This window comes from Humulus lupulus, chromosome 7 (assembly GCF_963169125.1).
Source record: "Humulus lupulus chromosome 7, drHumLupu1.1, whole genome shotgun sequence".
Lineage (NCBI taxonomy): Eukaryota > Viridiplantae > Streptophyta > Magnoliopsida > Rosales > Cannabaceae > Humulus > Humulus lupulus.
The window spans coordinates 138,331,238-138,340,224 of NC_084799.1; positions in this window are offsets into that span (position 1 = coordinate 138,331,238).

Sequence of the window (8,987 nt, forward strand, 5' to 3'; positions counted from 1 at the left end):
ACTGATCGACAGTGATAGAGTATGCTATAAAGTTTGACAGATTGGCGAAGTTTGCGCCAGATCTAGTGCTGACGGATGTGGCAAGAAAAGATAGGTTTGTGCAGGGATTGAATGTTATGATTGCCCACGATGTGAATATTACCTTGGATCCGGAGACTACTACTTATGGCCAGGTAGAGGACAAGGCCTTTACTGCTGAGAGGGCCAAAGATCAGATCAGGAAGGAAAGTGCTGTTAGGCACGATGCCAGGAGGACAGTGCCTCCTTTTGTTGGTTTCAGTCGTGGTGGTGGTTCTAGTGAGCAAAAGAGGAAGGCCCCAGATTCTTTTGTTCCTCCCAGTTTAGATAGGAGGGAATGGGGTGCTTCCACTGGTCGTCAGGGTGGCAGTGACAGCTGGAGGAGTTTTCTAGTGTGTCCGCGGTGCAGGCGATGACATTAGGGTGAGTGCAGGATCAGGGCTTGCTTTTTTGTGGGAGTGCTAGTCATCTGAAGAGGGATTGCCCTTAAGTTAAGAAGGAGGAGCAGAAGCAGAGTGACAGTCTTGCTCCTGCCAGGGTATTCACTTTGACACAGACCGAGGCGGAGGCTAGCCCCTTAGTTGTGACAGGTCAGATCTCTAGTGCTGGTTCTCTATATACTGCATTGTTTGATTCAGGGGCTACCCATTCATTTGTATCTGCTAGAGTGATAGATCAGCTTTGTAGACTTAGTGGTGTGTATGCTAGGGGATTCCAGACTTTGTTGCTAATAGGGGAACTGGCAGTCTCTAGGAAATGGATTAGAGCATTGCCAATAGAGGTAGATGGTAGGGAACTGTCTGTTGATTTGATTGAGATAGAGATGGATGACTTTGATATGATTTTAGGGATGGATTGGTTATCAAAGTATGGGGCAACGATTGACTGCAAGCGCAGAATAGTGACTTTTGAACCAGAAGGGGAGGTACCCTTTGTGCTTGTGGGGACAGTAAGTGGACCGCGAGTACCAATGGTTTCAGTATTGAGGGCTAGAGTCCTGATGTAGGAAGGTTGCATAGGATTCCTTGCGAGCGTTGTGGATACCTCTAGGGTGGTTTTGGTTGGACCGGGTGAGACTAGATTGGTGTGTGAGTTTCCGAATTTGTTTCCAGCAAATTTGCCAGGGTTGCCGCCGCAGCGGGAGATTGACTTTGTTATAGAATTAGTACTAGGAGTGTAGCCAGTAACTAGGACACCTTATAAAATGGCTCCAGCGGAGTTAAAGGAGTTAAAGATTCAGTTGCAGGAGTTACTTGATTTGGGGTTCATCAGACCAAGTTTCTCGCCATGGGGTGCTCCAGTGTTGTTCATTAAGAAGAAGGATGGATTCCTTAGGATGTGTATTGATTATAGGGAGCTAAACAAGTTAACCATTAAGAACAAGTATTCACTGCCTAGGATCGATGATTTATTTGATTAGCTACAGGGAAGAACAGTGTTTTCCAAGATAGATCTCCGATCAGGTTACCATCAGTTAAGGATTAAAGAGGAGGACATACCAAAGACTGCTTTTGGAATGAGGTATGGACATTATGAATTCCTGGTTATGTCATTTGGATTAACCAATGCCCCAGCAGCCTTCATGGACATGATGAATAGGGTTTTCAAGGATTATCTGGACAAGTTTATGATTGTATTCATCGACGTTATCCAAGTGTACTCTCAGTCAGGGACAGAGCACGAGCAGCACCTGCGGTTGGTTCTACAGCGGTTGAGGGAGCATAAGTTATATGCAAACTTCAGTAAGTGTGAGTTCTGGTTGCCACAAGTTACATTTCTGGGCCATATTGTCAGTAAGGAGGGGATTCTGGTTGACCCAAGTAAGATTGAGGTAGTCAGAGATTGGCATAGACCATGCAATGTTCCTAAAGTGAGAAGCTTTCTGGGTTTAGCAGGGTATTATCGGCGGTTTGTTGAGGGGTTCTCCAGAATAGCTACGCCATTGACATAATTGACAAAGAAGAGACAAGGCATGTCTGGTCGGACAGATGTGAGAACAATTTTAAGGAGTTAAAGCGGCGACTGATCACTGCGCCGGTGTTAAGCTTGCCAACAGAGAATGATAAGTTTGTGGTTTATTGTGATGCACCCAGACAGGGTTTGGGGTGCGTGTTGATGCATGCTAGTAAGGTAATAGCCTATGCATCGAGACAGTTAAAGGAATATGAGCAGGGATATCCTACGCATGATCTGGAGTTGGCAGCGGTGGTGTTTGCACTTAAGATTTGGAGGCATTATCTTTATGGTGAGAAGTGCGAGATATACACCAACCATAAGAGCCTAAAGTATTTCTTTGCTCAGAAGGATCTGAATATGCACTAGAGGCGGTGGCTGGAGTTGGTTAAGGATTATGACTGTGATATCCTATACCATCCTGGGAAGGCTATTGTAGTGATTGATGCATTGAGTCGAAGAGGCTCGGGACAGTTGTTTAGTTCGAGGCAGATATCTGATAAGTTAGCTGAGGAGATGACCAGAGCAGGTATAGAGTTGGTGGTTGGTCAGTTGGACAACATCACTCTTTAGTCTACACTCCTTGAGAGGATCAAGGAAGCGCAGGGGAAAGATTCCCAGTTGAGAGGTCATAGGGAGAGTGCCTTAGTCGGAGCGACTAAGGACTTTTCCATTTCAGAGATGGGGTTACTGAAGTACAAGGGCCGGATTTGTGTTCCAATGGATTCTGATATTCGGTGAGAGATCTTAGATGAATTGCATACCACTCCCTATTCTTTGCACCCGGGAACGACGAAGATGTACCAGGACTTGAGAGCTCTATATTGGTGGTCGGGCATGAAGAGGGATGTGGTGGATTATGTGGCCAAGTGCTTAACTTGCCAGCAGGTTAAGGCTGAGCATCAGAGGCCAGCAGGGTTGCTGCAGCCTCTAGGGATCCCAGAATGGAAGTGGGAAGATATCACTATGGACTTTGTGGTTGGTTTGCCGAGGACTGTGGGACAGTATGACTCGGTGTGGGTGATTATGGATAGGTATACCAAGTCCGCCCACTTTTTGCCTGTTAAGACAACTTATACTGTGGAGCAGTATGCTGAGTTGTACGTGAAGGAGATTGTTCGACTTCATGGGGCTCCGAGGTCGATAGTATCCAACAGAGACCCCACCTTAACTTCCAAGTTTTGGGAGAGTCTGCAGAAGGCTATGGGCACGCAGTTAGGGTTTAGTAACACTTATCATCCTCAGACGGATGGACAGTCTGAGAGAACGATTGAGATATTGGAGGGTATGTTGCGAGCCTGTGTGTTGGATTTTGGGGGATCTTGGAGTAAGTATCTCCCTTTGATCGAGTTCTCGTACAACAACAGTTATCAGGCGACCATCAGAGTGGCTCCGTACAATATGCTTTATGGAAGGAAGTGTAGATCACCTATTCATTGGGATTAGACAGATGAGATGAGATATTTGGGTCCAGAGATGTTTCAGAGGACCAATGAGGCAATTGAGAAGATTAGAGCGCGTATGCTCGCCTCCCAGAGTCGACTGAAAAGTTATTCAGACCTGAAATGCAGGAGCGTGGAATTTCAGGTTGGTGACCATGTGTTCCTTAGGGTTTCACCCATGAGGGGTGTGAAACGGTTTGGTGTTCGGGGCAAGCTGAGCCCTAGGTACGTTGGCCCCTTCGAGATTCTATAACGAGTTGGTGAGGTAGCTTACAGACTAGTGATGCCTCCATCTTTATCAGGGGTTCATGATGTTTTCCATGTATCCATGCTCTGGAAGTATATGTCAGATTCAACGCATGTTCTAAGTTTTGAGAATCTGGAGCTTGATCAGGATTTTTCCTATGAGGAGAAGCCGGTTCAAGTTCTTGACCGGAAAGATAAAGTCTTACGGAGCAAGACCATCGCCTTGGTCAAAATACTGTGGAGAAACAATAAGGTTGAGGAGGTGACGTGGGAACTTGAGTCAGAGATGAGGGAGCGGTATCCCGAGTTGTTCAGGTAGTTTCGAGGATGAAATTTCTGTAAGGAGAGGATAGTTGTAACGACCCGAATTCGCTAATAGGACTTAGGGCCTTGATTAACGTGCCTGGAGGGAAATAAATGAATTATTATGTTAATATATAAATTAATGTGAATATATGATAATGATGCATGTTTAGTTGAGTTAAATGTGCATGTGGGCCCCGTCTGGATATTAGGGGTATAAGTGTGATAAATGTTATATACATGTGATATGTTTGTGCAGCACGATCTGAGACAGTCCTGGGGAGTGGTTGGCCAGAAAGTCACAACAGGGTTGAGAATCCGACTCGGGGCGAGTCGAGGGGTAGTTCAGGCATTAGTTATTATATGGGGTTATCGAGTTATGAAAATAAAAATTTGGAGATATATTTGAGGTTAGAATGTCTAGGAGGGAATATTTTGGAAATTTACCATTTTTCCCCTCGGGGACGTTTGAGTACCCCAAGCCTTGAGGTAACCATATAGATTAAGTTAAATAAAACAAAAGGAAAGAATCATTCAGAAACTTGTAGGAACCGACCCAAGTTTTCCTCTTCTCTCTCTCTATTTTTCTCTAAGGCATATCAAAGGGAAATTCTGGTGGAATTAGCCAAGGATTGAGGATTTTGAGCTGTTAGAATTAAGGAGCTAATGCTGGGCACTTGGGGAAATCAGTTCAGAAGCATAACACAGCAAAGGTAAGCTCTAACTATGGGAATTATACTTGAATTTTAGTTGTGTTTTTAGGTTATGCATGTGGGTAGAATCTGATCTGTTCTTAGGTATCTTAGTTGAGTTTTGGAGCATGTTTTGATGGGTTTTGATGTTGAAACTGGGCTAGAATATTAGTGTTGATTGTCTAGAACTGTTAGCTTGATTATACGATGAGTTGGTTTGAAGGAAATGTAGGAGAAAGGTTAAGAATTCTGGGTTTGGAGAGGAGGGCCACGACCCTAGGATGGGCATGTCGTGGCCCGTGTGCGCGCGCGGCCATAGGAGGCCGAGAAGCTTCATGCGCACCGCGACGCTTGGTGATGCGCGCCACGGTCCGTGTGGGTGTCAGTGGGGTGCTAGCCTCTGTTTTGAGTCTAGCCGCGGCGCTTGTGGGTAGGGCCGCGGCTCTTAGTGCCAACTTGTGTTTTTAAGCGTGTTTAGGCTAGGGAACTCAATGGTTAAGGCTCGGGATAGATCTTATCACCCGGATTGATAGAATTCAAGGTCCCAGAGGTTAGGGTCATGACTCCAAGTTATTTATTGGATTAGAACTTGATGGATGGATATTGTTAATGTGTTGTGACTAGGATTTCAGTGAGGCTTAAGTTAAAGGACTGTGCTCGGGACATCGGTGCTAAGAGAGCTCGGGACTCAGGGAAGAAAACCCTTGCTCCCATAAAGCTTGTGTGAAGGGCTGAGCCCAATGTGTATGAATTGCAGGGCGTAGCCCCTTTGATTGTATTTGTTAGTATTCTGTACTTATTTATTATGCTATGAGTGCAATTACCTGAATGATCAGCAAGAGCCGGGAACGGTGTAGGCCGAGGTCGGTAGGGGCCGAGAACGGCAAAGGGCCGGGAGCGGAATTTGGCACGATGAGTGCAAGGACGAGTACGACAAGGGGCTGGGAGCAGCGTTGAGCACGTGGAGTGCGAGTTGCCAGGGTGAGTCCCTAAAGGATACCTGGGATATTGTCACGGTGTGGACCGCGAACCCAGGTCCTGGTAAAGCGCCTGGGACGGCTAGGCCGTATGTGTTAGCCTATTGATGGCCAGTTTGTATACTTGGTGTATGTTTTGCATATGTTATCTGTTTGTGGGTTTTCTTGCTGGGCTTTGGCTCACAGATGCTCTATGGTGCAGGTAAGGGCAAGGAGAAAGCCAACTAACCATGAGTGTAGCAGGCGTGTACATGTTTGGCCAACCTGGCTGCCACTGCCAGTGGATTTTGGGAGACGTTTGTAAATAAACCTAGATTTTGTCGTTTAGTCGACTTGGTTCAGTTTATATGTTGTAAATATTTCTCAACTGTATTTTGGGATCCCAAGTGTTAAACTTTTATGATTTTCAATGAAATGGAGTTATTTCTAAAGTTTTTCCTCTGTTTATGGCTTAATTATGTTGTTTGACCTAAAACCTCGATTAGCGAGTTGAATGCACATTTTTAAACTCACTTTGTAACGGCTCTTAAGGAAGTAGGGCGTTACATTCCACTTCCTCAAGAGATGAGATGCTCGGAGGAGGCAAGTAGTCAATGGGGACTACATTGATCAGCTCAGCATCCTTGGTGGTTGCGAGCTTGGCCAGGGCATTAGCGTTAGAGTTCTATTCCCATGGCACTTTTCGAGTGGTGAATTTTTTGAAGCTTCTAGCATTTATTGGGTCCTCACCATGTAAGCAGCCATTTTTGTCCCACGGGCCAGTACTCCCCGAGTCTTGATCAACTACAAGATGGGAGTCACTGAAATCTCGAGGCTCTCGGCCTTGAGCTCAAGTTCTACTTGGAGCCCAGCAATAAGCGCTTCATACTCTACTTTATTGTTTGAGGCATCAAACCCAAATCTCAGGGTGTTGTAAACCCTGTGTTCCTCAGGGGATACCAGATGAGGCCTACTCCAACACCATTTTCATTCAAAGATCAATCTACATATAGCTTCCACGTGGGCCCGACCACTCAAGCATCCCCAAGTCTGTCATGGTTTCCCGTTCACTTGGCGATGAAATCTGCCAGTGCCTATCCCTTTATGGCAGTCCTCAGGTGATAAGTGATGTTAAACTGACTAAGTTCAACCAACCACTTTAGGTGTCTCCCAGATGACTCCAGCTTTTGGAGGACCTGCCGTAAGGGATGGTTCGTGAGTACCTTGATGGGAACACCTAGAAATAGGGCCTTAGCTTTTGAGAAGCTACCATTAGGCAAAAGGTCAGCTTCTCCATGAGCGGGTATCTTGACTCCATTCAAGGAGTCTTTTGCTTACATAGTACACGAGGTGTTGGACACTGCCTTCCTCGCGTACTGAGGCAAAACTGATGGCACTCTCTGAGATATTCATGTAGAGTAGGAGGGGCTCTCCGTCTATGGGATTTGACAAGATAGGTGGGTTTGACATGTGCACCTTCAACTACTGGAACGCTTGCTCACACTCCTCCATCCATTCAAACCTCTGACCTCCTCGGTGTATGTTGAAGAACAGGACCCACTTGTCATTTGCCTTGGAAACAAAGAGACTCAGGGCAGCTATCCTCCAGGTGAGGCTCTGAACATCCTCATGCTTTTAGGGGAAGGCGTATTGACTAGGGCTTTGATCTTCTCGGGGTTTACCTCTATCCCTCGAGAACTGACAATAAAGCACAGGAACTTCCTGAAGGCAACTCCAAAAATACACTTATGGGATTCAGTTTTATCCCAACCTACAAAGTATTGAAAGCAGCTCCGCTAGATCCTTTACGTGGTTGAGGGCTGTTCTAGACTTGACCAGCATATTTTTTACATAAACTTCAATGTTCTGTCCCAATTGATCCTTGAACATACAGTTCATGAGCATTTGGTATGTGGCACTAGCATTCTTCAGCCTGAAGGGCATCACTTGATACCAGTAAACTCATTTATCAGTTTGGAAGCTAGTGTGTTCTTGATCCATGACATGCATGGAAATCTAGTTATGAAGGACAATAGGTAGTACCCGGAGGTGGCATCAACCGTCTTATCTATCTTTAGCAGAGGGAGCAATCTTTAGGGCAAGCCTAGTTAAGGTCGGAGAAGTCTATGCAGGTCCGCCAGGTGCCATTTGGCTTAGGTACGAGGACCGGATTGGATACCTACTTGGGATATTGGGCATCCTGAATGAATCTATTTGCAAGTAGCTTGTCCACATCGCCATTAAGGCTTTTGCCCTGGTTTGGACAAACATTTTCTAATTCTAATGAATCGAAGCGACGTTTGGATCGACATTCAAGACATGAAAAATGATATTCAGGTCAATGCCACTCATGTTGGAGTGAGACCAGGAAAAAACATCGTGATTTTCCTTAAGAAATCCCACTAGTGCTTCTCGAACTTCTGCCTTTAGATTCTTCTCGACCTTTGTCTTCCTTTCGGGGACGTAGGTGTCGAGGGCCACTTCCTCAACTTCTAACATGGGTTCAATATCCCTCTTCTCTTGAACCCACAGGTCCAACTCGTTGGTTTCCTCAACCCGAATAACCAGCAGCTCCACCTCCTTGGGAAGAGGCTTTTCGGGGGCCAACACTGCAACTGCCATACTAGTTTCTTGAGGGAAACATTGTAGCATTGCCTCACTTCTTTTTGGTCTCCTCAGACTGTGCTAATCCTTGACTCTGTGGGGAACTTCATGCACAAGTGCCGAATGGAGGTGATTGCCCTAAACTCCACTAAGGTCGGATGACCCAAGAAGGCATTATACGCCAAGGAGCAATCCACCACCATGAAGGTACAATACTTAAAGGCCTAGAGAGGAACTTCTCCAAGTTTCACAGGAAGCTTGATCTGGCCCATTGGTATAAGACCTTCCCCCGAGAATCGATATATAGTCAAGGTGCATGGGGACAGGTTCCTTGTGGTCAACCGATCTTATCGTACGCTGACTTGAACCATATTTTCACTGAACTCCTGTTGTCCACCAGGATTTGAGCCACCATCTTATTGGAAACCTGGCTCTCGATCACCAAAGGATCATGATGTGGAAAGTGAACTCTCCAAGCATCGTCCTCGAAGAACGTGATGACTTTGTCGGTCATCCTTGGCATCTGGGCTGGCAATTGAGCTAATGCCAACATATCATCATCATGGTTTAAGGTTCGTGCATACCTATTAAAAGATCCCAGGAGGTGCCCCCAAGTGGGGTCCTCCGGAGATAGTCCCCACTTGCCCATTCACTGGGGGAGGTCCGTGGACTATCTAATATTTCGGAGCTGCAGGCGCTGTACTCGAGGCCTGAGCCTGGTGGGATCAATCCTGAGCATACTGGTGGAGGTGTCCTAGTTTGATGAGGTTTTC